We start from the raw sequence: 22651 nt of genomic DNA on the forward strand, positions 1-22651 counted from the left end.
GAGACGAAGCGGGTCTACTCGGAAGTAAGCCCTGTAGACTTACCTGGCAAACTGAAGGCAGCTGGGCGCCCTTCCGAGTCTGGCGCGTGGCTACGATCCCTTTGCAACAGAGCTGTCCTTCGGGAAAGAAATGCAAAATGTAACAAGACAGCATAAAACAAGAATGTTACATGTGTGGAGGTAAGCGAAGCCGGGAAACTATGTTCCTGATCATAGCTGTCAACGTTTCCCTTTTTTAAAAGAGAAATTCCCTTATCCCGAATGGGATTCCTTGCAAGAAAAGGGAAAGTTGACAGCTATGTTCCTGATGCAAGTGCTAAAATAAAAAAACTTATGACAAGTTAATACTGTAATGACGACTAATAATTTAATAATTAGCAATTCAATAATGACAAATAAGATTAATAATAAGAGGAGCAGTTGTTAATGATTTATACTGATGACAATGTGCCTGCCCTTCTAAAACGTTTCCCTTGAGATACAGTGTCTGGTGTAACAGCAAACTACTCCAATAACCGCATCTCACGAGTCAGTCAAAATCAATTCTGATCAAAGTAATAGGAACTTAATAAATTACATAGCAGCTAGTATTGAATTTGCCTTTTCAAGTAACTAGTAAGCTGAGTGCTAATGGTTCTTCTAGAAATGGTAATTATTTTTGTCGTTTAGTCGTGGATTTGTTTGCACAAAGTCTGTGGGGAAGTTAGATTCCATGAGAATTCCTTCCAATTTCTTTTCAGGGAATGTTCTATAATATTGCACCAAGCAATCTTTACCCCACACTTTCCACTGCATTTCTATGTCAGTTTCCTTACTGCAAACAGACAAAGGGGTTGTTGTTGTTGTTGACAACAACAACTTTAATGGTGCAACCTGAATTTGCAAGAATGTGACTGAATTATACCCCAAAACAGCCCCCTTGTGGAAGCTCCAATAGACACAAATCATAGATATAGTCTGTGTGATCCTTCTCCAAAGCTGTGCTTTGTGCCAGGGTCTGGCTTCAGTCAAGCACCTCGACCGCAGCTGAACTCAAGTTGCTCACAGTCTTGAGATAAAATGAGTGCACACAAAGCATGCAGTTCACAGCCCTGCAACCACACAGGGTTTTTTATTGCAAAACCACAAGCAGATTCCAGCTTGCAAACAGTTGGTTAAAAGAGGAAGTCTATCGCATGGCAGGTGCAAAACCACCTGAGGGGAATTACAAGTTTTAAAACCTCAAGTTCCTCCCCATGCTTGAAAACAAACAAGTGTTTCAAGCATGTGATCACTGGCTCTGGAACACTTAGCAATCTGAATCCGAGCAACCACAGACATCAAAGGAGTGGAAATAAAAGGCAGAACCTATAAATAAGGGCTCTTTGCAGATGACCTAATGGTCACAACACCAGACCCCATAAGCACAGCAACCTCCCTAATCAGAGAACGCAACACATTTGCAATGGTGTCGGGCCTACAGGTAAATTTTACAAAGTCAGAAGCTATGCGCTTCAACACCCCTCCTCACACCCAAAAAGAACTCACAAAGGTCACCAAAATAAAACTTTGCCACACCAAGTTCAGATACCTAGGGGTACAAATAACCAGAAACCTCAATAAATTGTACCTCCACAACTACAAGCCCCTGTGGCGACAAATTAACAAAGACCTAAAGAGATGGAAAAACATGAATTTCACTCTCTCAGACAAAATAGCCATGTTCAAAATGACCCCCCCCCAAAAAAAACTAACCTACCTATTCCAAACCCTCCCAGTCTGGATTCCCCCAACCCAACTCCGCAGTTGGCAGAGAAAACTACACTCATTTATCTTCTCACATTAAAAAACCAAGAATAAGCCCCAAATACCTGCACCTCCCCACCTCAGAAGGAGGATGGGGAATCCCCAACATAGAAGCATATTATATTGCCAACCAAATACACCATATAATCCCATATATACTAGAAGATGAGACAAAACAATGGGTACACCTAGAGAGGGACACAATTGGAAATACCTGCACCACAGCATACCCACTCCTCCCAAACAAACTAAAGAAAATTCCCACAACACTTACCGTATTTTTCGCCCTATAGGACGCACTTTTTCCCCTCCAAAAATGAAGGGGAAATCTGGGTGCGTCCTATGGGGCGAATGTAGGCTTTTGCTGAAGCTTGGAGAGCGAGAGGGGTCGGTGGGCCTACTATACATCTTCCAAGACAACAAAGCCCATTTACACCACAAAGAACTCATAACCCATCTACTTTCAGCAGACACTGGAGAGACCTGTCAGGAGTAAGCATGGACCAGTGGTACCAAATAGTATGAGAAACAGCCCTACTAGAAAAATTAACTAATAAACTGAAACAGACACGAGGACAAACAGAAGAAGACGCTCCCCTTTATCACATACACAGCCCAACAAGACAATGACAATAATCCACCAACAGCATACAAATCAATATGGCTAACCTGATCCAAAACACCCACCCACCCCACTCACACACGAAAACAAAGATCACCACAGCCAATCACAAACAAACAACCACACCCTGGGCCAACCCCAACCTCTCAACACCAAAGGAACACAAATGAGCAGCAGAGAACCGGCACAAGCAACGCTGACACCAAACCCTACATACATTAAGTAAAATAGAAATGCTGGCTCTCTGTGTTCTCGCTAGGCCCTGTGCAACTCTCTGACTCTCTGGCTCCAACTCTCTGGCAAAGCCCAAACTCTCTCCCAGGGCAAGTGCAATGGGCGATGGGATTGCCAGCTGCTGTTGCCGCTCTCCCTCCTCCTCCCGATGTTTTCCTACCTCGTATTTTGATTTCCCCCTTCTTTTCCCAATTCTTTCTTTATTCTTCCATCACCTGCATAAGGTTGCCATCACATAAGGAAAAAGAGCACAAGTTGTGCGTTGACTGTCTACCCCTTTGGGCCCTTTCTCAATCAGAGAAGCTTCAGACTGTGACATTTAGAAGTGATACTTGCATTTGGGTGGGGAATGGGGGTTTCCTTAATGACCTCAGTCGCTACAGCACGAGACTCTTCTTCTCAGAGCTCCGCATTGGACAAATGATTCCTGCATTGAAGGGCTTGTCCTGGATGTCCCTTAGGGCCCCTTCCATGATTCTGTGAAACCCGTAAGCTCCAGACCCCCTGGGGAAACCCAGCCAATGGGCGGGGTATAAATAATAAATAATTTTTTATTACAGTGGTACCTCGGTTTACGAACTTAATCCATTCCGGAAGTCCATTCCTAAACCAAAACCGTTCTTAAACTGAGGCGCACTTTCCCTCATGAGGCCTTGGCCTCCTGCCGCCGGTGCCCTTCCATCATTCAGCTTCCGTTCTTAGACCAAGGTAAAATTCGCAAACCGGGACACTGCTGCTGGTTTTGCGGAGTTTGTAAACAGGGCTGTTCTTAAACTGAGGTACTGTGCCTCAGCCCAGCTGTCCTCTGAAAGCAGCAGCTGCAGCACTGTCCCACCTGCTCTTCCTGTCGTGTGAGCGCAGGTTAGAACAGCCTCCCAAGCATCTGGAGGACCCTGAGTTGGCAAAGGCTGTGCTAGAAGGAATATTTTTATTTCTCTCTGAATTTACGGTGACCTTCTTATGTAATGAATTGCAGTCCCTGCAGAACACTTAAAACATTTCCTTTTTTCCCTTTTAATGTGTTGTAAAATAGATTTTTCCACCCTCCGACTATCTCTAGGTGGTGCTCTTTCTCTGTCAGTCTTGAAGTGAAGTTCCATCTGAAAAGACTCCTGGCAAACTTTCTCCTTTGCAATCCACATCCATTTAGAAACTGTACTTTTAAAGCCTACCTAAAATTCCAGGGTTATTTATGTGATTACCCCCACCCCCACCCCCCACTGAATGCAATTTCCTTTCCCCATTGCCTTCTGGTTTTTACAGGCTTGGTATAAATATGCTGAAAATAAGAGAAATAAAACGTGCCGCTTTCACTGGTTACTACTATTACTATTCGTATCTGTACTCAAATTTTCCTATTCAAGGGTACATAGAAGGAAAATTATTGACATCACACAACCCTATAAGGCAGGTTAGACAAAAAGCAGCCTGACCCAGGGAGCTTCCTGGCAAAGCAGCCATTTGAACCCAGTTCTTTGTTGTCTACCGTGATCTGTATCCACCTCACCTCTGTGAGGGTTCTCTAAGGCAGTGTTTCCCAACCGGTGTTCCGCGGCACACGAGTGTGCCGTGAGACATCGGCTGGTGTGCCGCGAGATGCCTGGAGGGAGGCGGGCGAGTCGGGCGGCGAGAGGCGGGGCGGCGGCGGCGAGGAGAGGCCGCGCCTCCTGCTGCTGCCTGGCGCTCCTCCTCACAGCCGGCAGCGCTGCCTGGGCGCCTCCGCGCGACTCTGCCTCGCTGGGTTTGGTCTCCCAGCAGAGACGGGTCACACGCGCACCTCCCTCCCTCCCTCAGCCTGCGCGGAGGGAGAGCCAGAGAGAGGCATCGCTCCTGCGCGGCGGGAGAGGGAGCAGCCGGAGCGATGCCCCAAACGAGCTGAATTCCGAGCGAGGGACTGAGGGGGGAGGGAAAAAACTTTCACTTTCGTGCGTCCCTCCCGGCGTGACGCTGCGCGCTGACGTCACGGGGCGGGGCTTTAATGGTGGTGTGCCGCGAGATTTTTTTTCAGTAAACAGGTGGAATTTGCTGCCAAGGAGTGTGGTGGAGTCTCCTACTTTGGAGGTCTTTAAGCAGAGGCTTGACAACCATATGTCAGGAGTGCTCTGATGGTGTTTCCTGCTTGGCAGGGGGTTGGACTCGATGGCCCTTGTGGTCTCTTCCAACTCTATGATTCTATATGATTCTAGGTGTGCCGTTGCCCAAAAAAGTTTGGGAAACACTGCTCTAAGGTCACGGTCTGTCCACAAGCTTGGCTGCATGCAGTGCTTTTTTGTCCTAGGAAAAAAGGGTGCCAGGACTCACCATGAAGTTACAGTAAGTACAGCCAGAAAAAAGCACTGGGTATACGTAATAAACTATTATTATTATTATTATTATTATTATTATTATTATTATTATGCACAACCCATAATAATAAAACAATGCATATCAATTTAAAACATCTCCTTTTACAGAGCCTAGTAGGAAGGAACAAATCTGAAGCAAAGTGTTCAAAGATATCTGGATTTTTGCTATGGGGGATGGCATTTCTCTCCCAAATGTTCTTTACCCTAAACACAACCAACACACTCAAACACAGCACCTCAGGGACAACTGTAAGTCACAGGCCTATTTTACTATTCTCTCTTAAGGTCCAAACCACCATACAAACTTTATACAGTACATGCAACCCAAACCAGGGAGCATCAAACCAGCCAAATATAAACTTTTAGCAGTTTCTTCCAGCTCTGCTGCTTCTGCTGGCACTGGTGGTTCACTCTCTGCAAGGTGCTCTGTCAAGTGCCTGGCCTTTCATGCTCAAGAGACTGTTGAATGTCCCTTGGCCTTCAGCAGGGAAAGGAATCTCTGGCCAAGGGGGGCAAATGAGATTGGCCAGACTAGCAAATTTGGCCCATGCTGCTGTTTTGGGCAGGCAACACACACCTGTCACTCAATTATGTCAAATGTGATAGGTAAAACTACAGCACTGTCTGCCATGGAATAATCCTGAGTGCATGAGTGGAGTCCCAGTTGTTTCTTTGTAGTGAGGCTTACATTTCATAGAATCATAGAATCACAGAGTTGGAATAGACCACAAGGGCCATCGAGTCCAACCCCCTGCCAAGCAGGAAACACCATCAGAGCACTCCTGACATATGGTTGTCAAGCCTCTGCTTAAAGACCTCCAAAGTAGGAGACTCCACCACACTCCTTGGCAGCAAATTCCACTGTCAAACAGCTCTTACTGTCAGGAAGTTCTTCCTAATGTTTAGGTGGGATCTTCTTTCTTGTAGTTTGGATCCATTGCTCCGTGTCCGCTTCTCTGGAGCAGCAGAAAACAACCTCTCTCCCTCCTCTATGTGACATCCTTTTATATATTTGAACATGGCTATCATATCACCCCTTAACCTCCTCTTCTCCAGGCTAAACATGCCCAGCTCCCTTAGCCGTTCCTCATAAGGCATCGTTTCCAGGCCTTTGACCATTTTGGTTGCCCTCCTCTGGACACGTTCCAGTTTGTCAGTGTCCTTCTTGAATTGTGGTGCCCAGAACTGGACACAGTACTCCAGGTGTGGTCTGACCAGAGCAGAATACAGTGGCACTATTACTTCCCTTGATCTAGATGCTATACTCCTATTGATGCAGCCCAGAATTGCATTGGCTTTTTTAGCTGCCGCGTCACACTGTTGGCTCATGTCAAGTTTGTGGTCAACCAAGACTCCTAGATCCTTTTCACATGTACTGCTCTCAAGCCAGGTGTCCCCCATCTTGTATTTGTGCCTCTCATTTTTTTTGCCCAAGTGTAATACTTTACATTTCTCCCTGTTAAAATTCATCTTGTTTGTTTTTGCCCAGTTCTCTAATCTGTCAAGGTTGTTTTGAAGTGTGATCCTGTCCTCTGGGGTGTTAGCCACCCCTCCCAGTTTGGTGTCATCTGCAAATTTGATCAGGATGCCCTTGAGTCCATCATCCAAGTCGTTGATAAAGATGTTGAATAAGACCGGGCCCAAGACAGAACCCTGTGGCACCCCACTAGTCACTCTTCTCCAGGATGAAGAGGAACCATTGATGAGCACCCTTTGGGTTCGGTCAGTCAGCCAGTTACAAATCCACTGAGTGGTAGCATAGTCAAGACCGCATTTTACCAGCTTCTTTACAAGAATATCATGGGGCACCTTGTCAAATGCCTTGCTGAAATCAAGGTAGGCTACATCCACTGCGTTCCCTTCATCTACCAGGCTTGTAATTCTGTCAAAAAACGAGATCAGGTTAGTCTGACATGACTTATTTTTCAGAAATCCATGCTGACTATTGGTGATCACAGCATTCCTTTCTAGGTGCTCACAGACTGTTTGCTTAATGATCTGCTCCAGAATCTTCCCTGGTATTGATGTCAGACTGACTGGGCGGTAATTATTTGGGTCCTCTCTTTTCCCCTTTTTGAAAATAGGGACAACATTTGCCCTCCTCCAGTCTGCCGGGATTTCGCCTGTTCTCCAGGAATTCTCAAAGATGACTGCCAGTGGTTCTGAGATCACATCTGCCAGTTCTTTTAATACTCTTGGATGCAGTTCATCTGGCCCTGGAGACTTGAATACATCTAAACTAGCCAAATATTCTTGTACTATCTCCTTAGTTATTTGACACTGTTTAAATTCAGCATGTGCTTTATGTTAAGTGAGCTAACCCAGAACTGAAGAGAGAGGGAGGGAGGAAGGGAGGGGAAGAAGACTCCAGAGCCGCCTACAACTGGACTTTTCCCTTCCCCACATGAGCTGCGGAGCAGTAGTTGCCTACCACTAAGAAAGTCAGAGAATTCCAATGAAGAAGAAGAAGAAGAAGAAGAAGAAGAAGAAGAAGAAGAAAGAAGAGGAGTTTGGATTTGATATCCCGCCTTTCACTCCCTTTAAGGAGTCTCAAAGCGGCTCACATTCTCCTTTCCCTTCCTCTCCGACAACAAACCCTCTGTGAGGTGAGTGGGGCTGAGAGACTTCAGAGAAGTGTGACTGGCCCAAGGTCACCCAGCAGCTGCAGGTGGAGGAGCCGAGACGCGAACCCGGTTCACCAGATTACGAGACTACTGCTCTTAACCACTACACCACACTGGAAACAGGAATGCAAATTGCAGATGTTTGTTTATTCATCTCATGTCCAGAACGGACACCTATCTAGTGACTAGGATTGATATTCACTGTTGTTACTTCCAGTCTGCAAACAATCCATAATTTATTGCATTTCTCCTATTTGCCTTGCTTTTACTTTGCACTGTGATGAGTGGGATGAAATAACATTCTTAAAAATGCAAATAATAACATAATAAGTTGAGTGAAATTCCCCCACAGTGGCCTGGGAAAGAAATAGTTAACTGCAGCAGAAGAGAAACAATGCTGCTTGCAAACAACATGGGTTGGAATGAACTGATGCAATGTTACATCCCTGCGCTGTGGGAAGGAGCCTGGCTACTTTTTAAATTGAATGTTGATGTTGTTTATTGTGGTTTAAACTTGTTTTGGTTATTTCCACCTTGGAATAATAATAATAATAATAATAATAATAATAATAATAATAATAATAATAATAATAATAATAATAATTTATTTATACCCCACCCATCTGGCTGGGTTTCCCCAGCCACTCTGGGCGGCTTCCAACCGAATATTAAAACACAATACAGCATTAAACATTAAAAACTTCCCTAAACAGGGCTGTCTTCAGATGTCTTTTAAAAGTAGGATAGTTGCTTACTTCCTTGACATCTGATGGGAGGGCGTTACACAGGGCGTGTGCCACTACCTAGAAGGCCCTCTACCTGGTGCCCTGTAACCTTACAGTGAGGGAACTGCCAGAAGGCCCTCGGCGCTGGACCACAGTGAACAATGGGGGTGGAGACGCTCCTTCAGGTATACTGGGCTTAGGCCGTTTAGGGCTTTAAAGGTCAGCACCAACACTTTGAATTGTGCTCGGAAACGTACTAGGAGCCAATGTACAGTGAGGGAAAAAAGTATTTGACCACCTGCTAAATTTGCCCCTTTGCCCTCTGACGAAGAAATGACCAGTCCATAATTTTAATGGTAGGTTTATTGTAGCTGTGAGAGACAGAATAACAACAGGAAAACCCCCAGAAACCTAGAAGACAAAAGTCAGAGATTGATGTGCGTTATAATGAGTGAAATAAGTATTTGATCCCCTATCAACCAGCCAGATGTCAGGTTACCTGGTATCTTCACTGTATGTAACGAGCTGAAAGGCCATCAGCATGGGATAAAACATCTCCTACCACTCTCTGGAAACCATTTGGATCCATTAAGTGGCAGGGGCCACTTAATTTGTATCCTGAAAGGCAGGATATAGATAACTGTAATAAATAAAATAAGAGTAAGCATGTTGGATGATGGCTTTTCTCAGCTGAGGTGGCAGCCCAGCGGTGCCTGATCTGTGGGAAAAAAAGAAAAGGAATCTGTTCAAGAAGGAGTTCAGTCTGAAGGCTGGTTATAAAAGTAAGAAAATGCACATGGCTACAGCTGAATGGGGTCTGGGTTTAATGACATTGACTTGGAAACATTTTACCTAAACAAAGGGAAGAGGAAAAGAGAGAAAGAGAGAGAGAGAGAGAGAGAGAGAGAGAGAGAGAGAGAAGGAAAGAAAGAAAGAAAGGCACAAGGTGAGTGAGTTGTGGGATGTAAAACTGCAGTCAAGTACAACATCCCTACAGTGGACATGTTAAGGGATGTTTTGTCCCACTCAGGAGAAGGCTTCCTGTTTCCTCCTGAGCTGGGACAGACTTGAAGAGGGTGCGGTTTGTTGTACTAGCAAGAAGGAGCACACGGCCTCCATGTTCTGATCAGTGTGTCTTCTTCATTTTGGGTATTGCTGTGTGTTTGGAGAAGTGACTGCTTAGTCACCGTCACTTGGGACTAACTTCTTTATGGAATGGTTCTACTTGTTATGTAACCTAAGTCTGCCTTCAGGGATAGGTCTGTGAACCTGAATGAATCTGTTGAGTAAACTACTTTTATATTAACGTTAATCAGATTCTTGTCTTTATTCTTTTTAAGAGGGATTAGAGGGGATTTTACCAGGAAGGAATCTTTAATAGTAAGACTCAGATGAGTCAGCAACAAGCTGATCGCTGCGTAATTTAAAAAGGGGGAATGTTTGGAACTCTGCTAGAATATGGAACTAGCGCAAGTTAGGAAGGATACCATTAAATAATATATCCTCTCCTGCCTCCCTCATCATCCCCGCATGAGTCTTATTGGGAAACTCTGCTTCTGCTTAGTATAGAAAGTTTCTGAGGCAGGATGGAGAACCTTTTCCAGGCAAGGTCCACATTCCCTCATGGGCGACCTTTCAGGGGCCACATACCAGTGTGAGCAGGACCAGAGGGGAAAGTGGGCAAGACAAACAATGCTACTCTTACCCTGCATTCCAAAAACCATTCATACACAATTTAGAGACTTTGACACCCACACCCACATGCACACACCTTGCAGTCAAGCAAGAAGCAACATCCAAGGACATATTCCAGCCTGGCAGAAAGACCTGAGGGAGGCCTGTTGCTGGGCTGGTGAGGGGGCAGGCCTGGAGAGAGTGCCAAAGGCCTGAAGGGCCAAAGTGCCACACATTGTTTTTGCTTCCAATTCCACTGCCTCCATGTGGCAGCTGCTGGGTGACCTTGGGCCAGTCACACTTCTCTGAAGTCTCTCAGCCTCACTCACCTCACAGAGTGTTTGTTGTGGGAGAGGAAAGGAAAGGAGATTGAGACTCCTTCGGGTAGTGATAAAGCAGGATATCAAATCCAAACTCTTCTTCTTCTCCTCCTCTACTTTTGCAGCCCCAGGCCTCCAATCTGCAGGGACCTCAACTGTTCTCCAGGAATTCTCAAAGATTATTGACAGAGACTCTGCGATTATATCTGCAAGCTTGGGTGCAGCTCATCAGGCCCTGGAGATTTGAATTCATTTAAAGTAGCTCGTTGTTCCCTTACCCTCTCTTTTCCTGTCTTGGGCTGCAGCTCCCTCCATACATCATTCCTTCTGTTATCACCAGGTTGAGCAGTCCAGCCTTCTCTCTGTCACCCAATACCATTTCATGCGTCTTCACGCAGAGGACCTACCCCTTGTTTGTTCTTCTTCTGGCTTTGAATATAGTCAAATAAACCTTTTAAAATTGTTTTCAACCTCTCTTGCAAGCCTGAGCTCATTCTGAGTTTTAGCCCGCCTGACTTTCACCCTGTAACGTACTGTCTGTGGGGCTGCCCTTGTATCTGGTCCAGAAGCTGCAACCAGGGAAGAATGCAGTAGCCAGATTACCTCTTGGCAGGGCAAGGTCAGGCAAGGTGAGGCAACTACTTCATGTGGCAGAATCCACTGGGACAGCATATCCCATGATTGACTTTTCTTCTACCCCTTTTTCCTGATGTCAATCTTTCTTCTGCCCTTCATCCTTGGTGCGCAGGGGGGGCATGATTTTGCGGTAAACCTCAGGTGCCAAAATCTTTTGGGCTGGCCACAGGAGCCAATTACTGGCAATGTGTTCCTCTGCTGTTGAGAGAGCGACACTGGCTGTTGATTTGCTGTCAAAACAGGCGCAAAGTTTTTGTGCTAATTTACAAAGGCCTGAACAACTTGAGTCCCAAATACCTTAAGGACAATCGGATTGTTTACACTCTGAGTTCCTCTGATGGGGCACTTCTGGCGGTCCTCCAGGCACCTGAGGTTTGCTTGGCCTTTACGAGGGAGCAAGCCCTGCCCTGTGGAACTCTCTGCCTGTAGACATTTGGCACAAATTGTCCCTGCCACCTTTTAGACATCTCTTTAAAATTGTACTTTTAAGACAGGTCTTCACAATATTTTTTATTGTTAACTAACCAATATTTATTGCTGTTCTATTGTGACATCAAACAGAGCCAAAGAGCCTCCAGGCTTCCTCTCCCTTGCAGACAAACAAACCATTCTGTAGAAAACCCGTTTGGTTTTGGCAGCAAACCCAATGATGTCTGACCAGTGAGACTGTGCTGTGATTCATCAAGAAAATGACATGTCTTTATTTCTGCCTTTCTTGTTTAAGGCTAAGCCTGAAGAAGAGTTCTGTGAAGCTCAGAAGCTGCCTGTGTTCCTATCTGGTCTGGGGCCATTGGCCCTGCATCACACGGAAGCTTGTGCAGCAGGAACTGTGCTGGGTTGCATCTCACCCTTTATCTCCTTGACAAAGTAGCCCAGCTCATCCTTGACAGTCTTTATCTGAAAACTGTCTAGCAAGCTGGGTATGAGCACATGTTTGCGGCTAGATTAAATTCCTCTTGCTATGACCTCTGGAATTTCAGCAGCTGTGGGAGGACTGGGCACCCAGCAGGTGGGAGGTTACTCTGCTGCCCCAGGAGGAGGATCAGGAATTCATGGAAATGTCAGGGTTAAATAAAGGTGACCGGAGTTGTGTGTGAGAGAAATATTATAAATGGAATTTTGAAAAAGTAAAATAACAAGAATGGAATTGTGAGTTCTTTGCAAATGCCTCTGTTATTTCTGAAGTCTTCATCGGGCCTTTTCCACACTTGGCATCTCCCTGCAGTGGCGTAGCGTGGGTTGTCAGCACCCGGGGCAATGCAAGTAATTTGCGCCCCCTAACCCGTGGATTTGCGCCCCCTAACACTAACCCCCAGATGTTGCGCCCGGTGTGGCCGGCCCCCCCCGCACCCCCCACGCTAGGCCACTGATCCATAGCTAAAAGCAGAAGTCGACAAATGTGTCCTGTTTTTTGCTCTTCAAAATATGGCAACCCGAAGACCCCCAGGGACCGTCCAACCAGCCTAGGAAGTGTGCTCTGGTCGCGGGGGAGGAGACACGAGGCATTGCCATCCACACCTGGAATTGAGGAGGAGCTGGAAAGGTCCTTTGGTTTCACACCCAGGACCCATTTTTTCTCTCTTCTTTTGAGAAAGGGGTGGGAAACGGGATTTGGAGGGCGCATGTGTGCGCGTAGCTGAGCTCCAGTTGCTCTGGGCATTTCTGGACGGCGCCGGTAGCGTCTCTCCTAAGCCCTCCCCACCCCGGTCTCCAGCCCCCCCCAAAGGCTTCCCCCTACCTGGCCAAAGTTCCACCCGAAGTTGGAGATGCGGTTCGCGCTGCCCACGAAGAGGACGCCGAACTCGGAGAGGACGTATTCCTTGCGCTCAGCGCAGCGGCGCAGCTAGCCGCTCAGGGGCCCGGGGCGGCGCGCGCGTCCTGCAGCCAGGGGCGAGTGCCATGGGGGCGAGCCATGGCAGGGCGCGCTGCGTGGAGCCTCGCTGCAGCCTCCCCCTCAGCTGTAGGGAGGCTGAGGCGGTGGGCAGAGGCCAGAGCGGAGCTTGCGGGCAGTTCACCCGCAGACGCATGGCTCAGGCATGCTGCAGGCGCCGAGGTGTGGCGCCCAGTGCCCCCCGCCTCGCCTAGCTACCAGTGGCATAGGAAGGGGTCTGCGGTGGGTGCGGGGCTGAAAGGACAGACAAGGCTCCAGCAACCACCCCCACCGCCAAGTCCGCCGGTCCTGCAATCCCTTGCACGCTGACTTGGAAGTACAGTGGTACCTCGGGTTACATATGCTTCAGGTTACAGACTCCGCTAACCCAGAAATAGTACCTCGGGAGGGGCAGAGAGCTGCGAGTGCGCCCCCCACAGATGTTGCGCCCGGTGCGGCCGGCCCCCCCTGCACCCCCACGCTACGCCACTGTCTCCCTGCCACTCGTCACTTATTCCTTTGGAAACCCTTGAAGGGCTGCGCCAACCAGAGGCAGGGATTTGGGTGGGTTGGGTTTGTGGCTTCCCCGTAATGTCCTTTCAAGAAGACTTGGAAAATGAACCTCCAGTGTTCATCAACATTGAGCCGACCCAGACAGCAGGCAGTCGGGGGAGAGATGCCTGTTTCCTTGCTCCCTTGCTTGCTGAATCTCAGCCCTGCCTGCAAGGCAAGGGAGCCACGCTTTCCCAGGAATTAGCAGAGGTTGCTATGCGTTGCTCCCATTTGACACATGCCCAATAATGGTTTTTTAAAAAATAAAAAGCAACATTTTAATTCTTGTTTTCATTATTACAATTCATTGGCTGCCTTGAGTTCCTTTGGAGAAATTTAGGAAAAACCAACCATTTCCAGTGCTTGGCCCAGGACCAAGAAAGGGCAGCAAATGGTCAGTTGCCTGAAGATATCTTGAGCCGTCTCCAGTATGGACTGAACAAGGGAAGGGTTAATAATGTTGCATTTCATCTCAGCTCTACACCTTCACAAACCTGGAGGATGATGATGATGATGATGATTACATTTATTCAAAAGTTACAATGCCCACTATCATATCATAATAAAGCCTCATAGTGTATTCTGGGCTCTAGGAGACTTAGTTTGATCAGAATTGAGTCTACACTTCTAGAGTTAACACTAAATACATGACTTCTGTTAAAGGAGCCACCCAAGACTGGAGGGCTGAGAAAATTTGTGTCCCGGGCTGCTTTGACTCATCTACCCATGTACTATCTGAATCCAAGGGGGACATTGGTTGCCAGATGTGAGCTCTATTGGCATTATTTTCAACTCTCCTACCCCACTATCTGAATCTACACATTTTTCTTTTTCCATTTTGCCTAACAGACACATTTTCTCAAACCAATTTTCCCATATTTAGTGCATTTTTATACAATATTTTCACAGATGTATGGTTTTTTTTGTACACCTTACCTCATCTATGTGTTTTGTATATTACTTGGCTGGAGAAGTGCGTCTCAAAATTCAGAGAACTGCAAATTCAGAAGGGCAGCTGTGTTTTGGTTTGTGTAATGTTTGGAAAGCATGAATTTTGTGGACTTGCCTTTAAATTCAAATTGAATTGAATTTCTTTTTTTTATAATCAATTTTTATTCAATTTCCAATATACATTCCATCCATATTTAACATCCACTTCTAACATATACATCTTTTAGACTTCCCTCAGCCTATCTGACAATTTTCCATATTATCACAATTACTCACATTTCTTAAATTTATATTGCGCTTTAACAATCTTAATCTTATCATATCTTTTAAGCAACATTTCTATCAATCATTCGCTTCTTGAAAGCCAACAAGCGTTAATTGCTCCTCACATACATTTTTGATATACTCTGTAAATTTATTCCAGTCCTCGGTGAATCTCTGATCGCGTTGGTTCTGAATATTCCCCGTTAATTTGTCCATTTCTGCATATTCCATCAGTTTAATTCTCCATTCTTCCCTCGTTGGCATTTCTTCCTGTTTCCATTTCTGGGCCATCAAATTTCTAGCTGCTGTCACTGCATACCTAAATAACTTCACATCCTTCTTTTTAATTTCATTCCCCAATATTCCTAATAACAATGCTTCTGGTTTCTTAACAAAAGTATATTTCAACATTTTCTTCATCTCATTATAAATCATTTCCCAGAAACCTTTCACTTTCTTACACTCCCACCACATGTGATAAAATGTTCCTTCTTTTTCCTGACATTTCCAACATTTATTACTGACTTTATACATCTTACCAAGTTTCACTGGTGTTACATACCATCTATATATAATTTTCATAACATTTTCTTTTATTGTAGTGCATGCAGTGAATTTCATTCCTTCTTTCCACAATTTTATCCACTCATCAAATTGTATATTATAACCAAAATCTTTGGCCCACTGAATCATAACTGATTTTACTTCTTCGTCCTATGTATGCCACTCAAGTAATAATTTATACATTTTTGATAAAATTTTAACATCACTATTCAAGATTTCTTGATGAAACCTAGATTTCTTTTCCTGAAAACCTCTTTCTGACATCTCTTTTTTGAACATTGCATTCAACTGAAAATAGTGCAACCAATCATTCACATTTTCTTTAACTTCTTCATATGGTTTCAATTTCCATTTATTACCTTCTTTGATTATCAAATTCTCATATGTAATCCTTCTCCCTGTCATATTGATCTTTTTCACACTCATTATCTCCAATGGTGATAGCCAATACGGAGTTTTAAACTCTAATAAATTTTTATACCTATTCCAGACTTCAATCAACGATCCTCTAAAGATGTGGTTTTCAAAACCTTTATGCACTCTATTCTTTTCACACCATAAATACGCGTGCCAACCGAATCTATTATCATAACCTTCTAAATCCAACAATTCTGTTTTCTGACTTTATCCATTCTTTCACCCAGCAAAGACACGAAGCTTCATAATATAACTTTAAATCTGGCAGGGCAAAGCCTCCTCTATCTTTTGCATCTGTTAATATCTTTAATTTTATTCTTGGCTTCTTGCCCTGCCAGATATATCTTGACGTTATTCTTTGCCATTCTTTGAATATTGTCACACCTTTAATTATTGGAATTGTTTGGAACAGAAACAACATTTTTGGTAGCACGCCCATCTTTATCATTGCAATTCTTTCCCAAAATGATAGTTTCATTCTTCCCCACACCTCTAGATCACGTTTAATTTTATTCCATATTGGTACATAGTTGTTTTGAAACAGGTCAATACTCCTGGGAGTTAACGTAATCCCTAAATACTTAACTGTCTTAACCACATTCATCTCTGTTTGTTGCTGTATTCTTTCTATTGTCTCTTGATCCATATTCTTAACAATTATTTTAGTTTTTTTCCTATTTAACTTAAAGCCTGACACCTGACCAAAATGTTCTATCTCTTCTAACACCTCTTTGACACTCTGCATAGGATCTTCTATAGTTATAACCAAGTCATCGGCAAAGGCTTTGACCTTGTATTCATTACAACCAACTGTTACACCTTTTATTTTTTCATTATTTCTTAGTGTTCTTAGGAAGACTTCTAGGACCGAAATGAATAATAAAGGAGATAAAGGACACCCTTGTCTTGTATCCTTAGTTATGGCAATGTTTTCTGTTATAACATTGTTAACAATTAATTTTGCTCTCTGCTCCGAATATATTGCCTTTATACCACTCAGGAAAGATTGACCCATATCCATATATTCCAAATTCTTTAACATAAATTCCCAATAAATATTATCAAAGGCCTTCTCGGCGTCCACAAATATCAACATCGCTTGTTTATCCTTCCTGTTTGACAGATACTCTATTATATTAATTCTATTTCTTATGTTATCTTTCATCTGCCTACCAGGAAGGAAACCTGTTTGATCCTTATGATCATTTCCTTTAATACCCTTTTCATCCTATTTGCTAAAATATTTGCAAACATTTTATAGTCATTATTCAGTAATGAAATTGGCCTGTAATTTTTAACCTGTGTTAAATCAGAGTCTTGTTTGCGAATAAACGTTATATATGCTTCTTTCCAGGTCTCAGGTATTTCTCCTTCTTCCAATATGTTATTCATTACTTCTTTCAATGGTACAAGTAGAGTGTGTTTCATTTCTTTATAATATCTTGCGCTGAATCCATCCGGTCCTGGCGACTTCCCACTCTTCAAATCCTTTATTGCCATTTGAATTTCTTCTAATTCTATTGGTTCATTCACCACCAGTGCTCTGATGGTGTTTCCTGCTTGGCAGGGGGTTGGACTCAATGGCCCTTGTGGTCTCTTCCAACTCTATGATTCTATGATTCTATGAATTTAATTTTATTACTCTTTGATATTTTTTGCACCTTTTTCTTCATTAAATACTCCTCCATTGTCTTTATGTTGAGTTTCTCTTTTCTTTTATATAGATCTCGGTAAAAGTCCACAAAACCTTTCCTTATTCCTTTCCGATTCTCAATCTCTTGATCTTCTATTTTGATTTTATTAATTGTGTTCTGTTCTTTCCTTTTTAAAATTTGCCATGCTAACCATTTCCCTGATTTATTTGCAAATTCAAAATTCTTTTGTTTCATTCTTCTTATATTCCATTCTACTTCTTTATTGATTATCATCGCAAATTGTGTCTGGAGCATTTTTATACTTTGCTTGACCTTTTCATGCTTAGGTCTTATAGTTAATTTTTTTTTCATTCTCCATTATTTGTCTTAAAATTTCTCCCCCCCCCCTTTTCTCTCATTCTATTTTTTATTGCATTTTGTTGAATGAAGAATCCTCTCATAACGGCTTTGCTCGCATTCCAAACCGTACTCATCTTTGTTCCTTTGTTAACATTATTTACAAAATAGTCCATTAAACATTTCTGAGCTCTGTCCACAATCTTCTGATCATCTAAAAGACTTTCATTTAATCTCCACCAAAAAGATTTTTCTTCATTTCCTTTTAAAATAGCTTTAACCGCATTGTGGTCTGATAGAACTTTAGGTTGAATCTCAGTCTTTATTATTCTTGTGGTTATTTCACTAGAAACCCATATCTGATCAATTCGTGACATTGCTTGATTTACCTCTGAATGGAAAGTAAATTGTTTTTCTAATGGGTGTCTCAATCTCCATATATCCACCAAGTTACAATTTTTCACCATGTCAAAAAAGGTTTTTGGTAACTTCCCTTCCTTCGATTTGCCTTTAGCCCGAAGTCTATCTATCTCCATTGATGCCACACCATTCAAATCACCCATTATTATTACTTTTTGATCCAAATGTTCAAATAATTTTTCCTCCAGACCTTTGAAAAATTCTACTTTACTACCATTCGGTGCATATACTCCAATAATTATCAGTTTTTCACCTTGCCAATTGACTTGGACTGCTATGATCCTGCCTTCTTCATCCTTAAATAATTGTTGTGCCTCTAATTTGTTTTTTATGTACAATACCACCCCTCTCTTTTTGCTTTTATCCGATGAAATAAATTCATTTCCTAATTTTTTATTAATTAAAATTTTCCTGTGTGTTTTTTTAACATGAGTCTCTTGTAAACAAATAATATCCAAATTCTTTTGTTTTAAACATTGTCCCACTTTATTCCTTTTTTTATCGTTCATTCCATTCACATTCCACGTCCATAATTTTAGTGCCATAGTGTCTGCCAATTAAATATTTTTTCCTCTTATATTTTTATTTCTCTTCCTCTTCTTGTTCTTTTTCAGTTTCATCTTCCTCTTCCCGTTTTTCTCCTCTTCCTCTTCTTTTATCCTTTCTGCTTCGCTCCTCTTCCTCTTCCAACTCTACAGAGTCTCCTTCATCACCTCCTGCTCCTGACACCTCTGCTTCTTCTCCTTCTCTGGTCAGTTCTTTGTATCTTCTAAAAAATTTATCCACCTCATCCGATTTTGTCAGTCTGTGCCTCTTTGTATGTAAATGCTACTCCTTCTGGAAATTCCCATTTAAATTCAATTTCGTTTTTCTTCAAAGTTTGTACCAATTGTCCATATTGGTCCCTTTTTTTTCAAAAGTCTCAATGGCACGTCTTTAAAAATAATTATATAATTTCCATCAATGTTTAAACGTTTCTCCCTGTTTTTTTGCAAAATCAAATTTCTCATTTCTCTATCTTTGAAGATAATCAGTCTCCAGGAAATTTCTTAACTCTGGTCGATCTTGTTTTAATCCGGAAAGCATTTTGTATTGTTTTCTCCACTTCTTCTATTTTCATATCCAACCATTGGGCAGTTTCTGCCATCAGTTTCTCTTTAATCCTTTCTCCCTGGGTTTCCAGCACAGACCTCAACCTCAGATTAGTTTCCCGTTGCCGAAGTTCATTCATCGCAACCGCATCCCACAGCTCATCCTGTGTCCTGTTCACTTCTGACATTTCTGCCCTAATTTTTTCCTCTTCCTTTCGGACCGCTCTCATTTCTAATTTTGTCCTTTTCATTCCTTCTTCTAAATTCTGTGTTCTTTTGACGATTTCTGTGTTCTTTTTAGCAATTTCTTTCATCTGGTCTTTTAATTCATTTACTGTTAAGTCTATTTTATTGTCCATTTGCTCTAATTTTGTTTCCATTTGGCCTAATTTACTCTCAATATTTTTCTCACTGCTTTTTATATCTGTCTTTAATTCTGTAAACATCTTTACAATATCTGCTTTCCACTCTGGTTCTTGTCTTGAACCCTTTCTTTCTCCTGGTGTTGCACCATCACTCTTTTTCTGTGGATACGACATTTTTAACTTCCTCTCCTCCCCCCTTTTAACTTAGGCAAGAGAACCAAAAATCTTATTTTTCAAAGCAAGAAATAAAAATTAACAAATTAATTAATTTCAGTTTTAAAATATCACTCTTATCAATTCCTAATTCATTAATACTTTAGATCCTTTAAACCAGCCTCAAACAAAAACAAAAAATTAAAAAATATTCACTTCGAATAAATCAATTATTTCCAATTTCTAATTTCAATAAGAGAAAATCCCCCCAAAAACCTCAGTTTAGACCAGAATAGAAAGTTCATAAAAGTTATAAAATGTACTCCTTCAAAATTATCAGATATACTCCTTGAATGCAGCAAATGAATCAAAACCCTTAAGTGCAATAAGTGTATCCAAACAATCTTCTTGCCACTTATATAGCTATATCCATAAATATGACCAGCTCAAGATTAATTAAAAAAACCCTTCGATGCCTTCTTGCCACTTGATTAGCTATATCCCTGGAATTGGTTGCAAGTTTTGAAATAAAACTGAAATATAGTCAGAGTCGCAAAGTGATTTCATGCTCTTTATTCAGCTCATAGTGGTGAGGAGGAATGAATGAAAGTCCCCTCAGAGTATCTGCTTTATATACATTATTTACACAATGGGCTGCACATGATTGGTTAATTCTGGAATTCTACTGTAAGCCAATCAGGTTGTGGATTCACTTATATCTGGAGCATGATTGGGTGGTTCCTGCCAACCAATCATACTGCTGCATTGTTCTTGGACCAATCAGACTGCTGCATTCTGAATCCTATTGTTTTAGGACCAATCAGACTGCTGCAATTTGGATCCTATTGTTCTAGGACCAATCAGACTGCTGCAGTTTGGATCCTATTCAACTCAGTACATAACACCCCTCCCCTCTAAGTTCCAGTCCTGCCCGGGAGGTCGCATTCATAGTCCTCGAGGTACGCCGGCGGCCTACGTGTGCGTTGCGGCCTGGGGTGTTCCCTGGTCTGGGGTTCAGGTTCTGGCTCGTGTTCCAAGGATGCTGGCTGTGATGAGCCTGTTTGGTCTGGCGCAACCAGCTCGCTCAGTCGTGGTTCTGGTTCCAGTGTCCTTTCGGCCTCGCGGGTCCTCTCTGTATTTACTGATTCTGCCTCTCCTGCTGGCCCCTCCTGGTCTATGGGCCTCACTGCCCCTCTGTTCCCTTGGGACTCCTCTGACCTTTCCTCCTCCTGGTTTTCTCCTGGGAATCGTCGCCGTATCTGGTCGCAGTGGCGGCGCCAGCATTGCCCCCCATCTGTTAGCACCTCGTACGACACTGGGCCAGTGACCCTGGTGACTGTGGCGGGTACCCATGCTGGGCCTGCCCCAAAATTCTTTGCCTTGAAGGTCCGGGGGTTCCTGCCTTCCCCCACCACTACCTCATCCTGAGCTCTATCGGGGTGAAGGCGGTCCAATCTGATTGCAAGGCGCCGACCCATTAGTAGTTCAGCAGGGCTCCGGCCAGTCGTTGAGCTGGGGGTGCTGTGCTGTGCTGTGCTAGGAGGAATGTGGCAAGGCGGTACTCCCAATCCCCTTGAGTCATGCGGCGAAGGGTGTCCTTGGTGGTCCGCACCATGCGTTCTGCTTGGCCATTGGTGGCAGGGTGGAATGGTGCCGAACGGATGTGGCGGATGGCGTTCTGCGCTGTGAAGGTTTGGAATTCTCCTGACGTAAATGCAGTCCCGTTGTCTGAGACGAGAGTGTCCGGGAGCCCGTGGGTTGCAAACAGCCTGTGTAGTACCCGGATGGCTGCGGACGTGGAAGTGGACGGTACCAGTGCGACTTCCAGCCATTTGGTGTAGGAGTCCACCACTATGAAGAATGTTTTCCCCTGAAAGGGGCCAGCGAAGTCCACATGCAGGCGTGACCATGGTGCTCGGGCGGACTCCCAGGACTGGACTGGGGCCCTTGGGGGATCTGGGCGGGATTCTTGGCAGGCCTGGCAGTGTTTGACCCAGGCCTCTATCTCTCCGTCGATCCCTGGCCACCACACGTAACTCCTGGCAAGGGCCTTCATTCTTACTACCCCTGGGTGTGTCTCGTGTAGGGCTGTGAGGACCCTTTTGCGGAGGGGCTGGGGAACAACGACCCTGCTTCCCCATAACAGGCACCCCTTGTGGGCCCACAGTTCATGTTTGCGGGTTGTGTAGCCAGCGAATTCTGGCCCAGGGCTGCTGCTGGGCCATCCCCTCCACACCCAGTCCAGGACCCGGGAGATGACCCTATCTTTCTTGGAATGGTGTGCAACTTCTTGTGCCTGAATGGGGCGGTCGGGAAGCAGCTCCAGGCTCATAACCTCTTGTGCAGGTGCTGGGTCGGGGCCTGTTTCCGGTAGTGGTAGCCTGCTGAGGGCGTCCGCATGGCCCATTGCCTTCCCCGGGCGGTGAATCAGTGCATACTGGTAGCTGGCAAGGAAAATTGACCACCTGAGGACGCGAGGAGACAGTACTTGGGGGGTCTGCTTTTGGGGGCAAACAAGCCAAGCAACGGCTTGTGGTCAGTCACCACGGTGAAGGGCCGCCCGTACAAGAAATCATGGAATTTTTTTACTCCCTTCACGATTGCCAGCCCCTCCTTGTCTATTTGCGAGTAGTTCCGCTCAGTTGCGTTGAGTGTCTGGGAAAAGTATGCCACCGGTACCTCTCTTCCATCCGGGAGTTGGTGCCCCAGGACAGCGCCAATGCCATAGGGTGAGGCGTCGCATGCTAGCACCACCGGCAGCCTCTCGTCGAAGTGTGCCAAGACCGAGTTTGAGACAAGCAAGTCCTTGACTGCCTGGAATGCGGCCTCCTGGCGCTGGCCCCACACCCAAGGGGCCCGCTTGTCCAGGAGTCTGTGTAGGGGCTCTGCTACCGCCGCCTTGTGGGGAAGGAAGGAATGGTAAAAGTTCAATAGTCCCAAGAAGGCCTGAAGTTCAGTCTTGCTCTTGGGTGCTGGGGCATCACAGATGGCCCATACCTTGTCCCCAGTCGGGTGGACCCCTTCTGCATCCACCATAAATCCCAGAAA

General features: G+C 44.3%; 1 long non-coding RNA gene across 1 annotated transcript; it reads left to right on the plus strand.

The window, feature by feature from the left end:
- The first annotated feature begins 43 nt into the window (after nucleotides 1-43).
- Nucleotides 44-12118, plus strand: LOC308590813. Its single transcript, XR_014009914.1, has 2 exons — nucleotides 44-180; nucleotides 11690-12118. It is a non-coding gene; the product is annotated as an uncharacterized lncRNA (long non-coding RNA).
- The last annotated feature ends 10533 nt before the right edge of the window (nucleotides 12119-22651 follow it).

The sequence above is a fragment of the Podarcis bocagei genome (assembly GCF_964188305.1).
Source record: "Podarcis bocagei genome assembly, chromosome: 7".
In the NCBI taxonomy this organism is placed as follows: Eukaryota; Metazoa; Chordata; class Lepidosauria; order Squamata; family Lacertidae; genus Podarcis; species Podarcis bocagei.